General features: G+C 60.4%; 1 pseudogene; it reads left to right on the forward strand.

The window, feature by feature from the left end:
• The first annotated feature begins 7 nt into the window (after positions 1–7).
• Positions 8–446, forward strand: LOC110595567 (annotated as a pseudogene).
• Positions 447–454: the final 8 nt, after the last annotated feature.

Below are 454 nucleotides of genomic sequence, written 5' to 3' on the forward strand. Positions count from 1 at the left end.
CAGCACCTCCAGCAGCGAGGGCAAAGTCGAGAAGTCCAGGCAGATGGGCCAAGAAGGGCCGAGTAGAGAAAGCCTCTGCCTCAAAGGTTAGTAAGCAGGGCCAGAGTGAAGAGTTCTCGGAAAGTGAAAGTGAGGAGACCAGTGCACCCAAGAAGCCCAAAACTGAGCAGGAGCTCCCCCAGCCGCAGTCTCCCTCAAACCTGGACAGCTTGGACGGGCAGAGCCTCAACGATGATGGCAGCAGCGACCCCAGGAATATTGATCAGGACAACCGGAGCAGGTCCCCTAGCATCTACAGCCCCGGCAGCCTGGAGAATGACTCCGACTCCTCTTCCAGCCTGTCCCAGAGCCCAACCCGCCACTACCACCCACCTCCGCTGTTTCCTCCCTCCCTCCCTCCACCGCCAGACAGCACCCCTCGACAGCCAGAGCCTGGCTTTGAACCCCATCCTCC

This window comes from Carlito syrichta, unplaced genomic scaffold (genome assembly GCF_000164805.1).
Source record: "Carlito syrichta isolate Samal-C Ts95f unplaced genomic scaffold, Tarsius_syrichta-2.0.1 Scaffold14360, whole genome shotgun sequence".
Taxonomy (NCBI): Eukaryota; Metazoa; Chordata; class Mammalia; order Primates; family Tarsiidae; genus Carlito; species Carlito syrichta.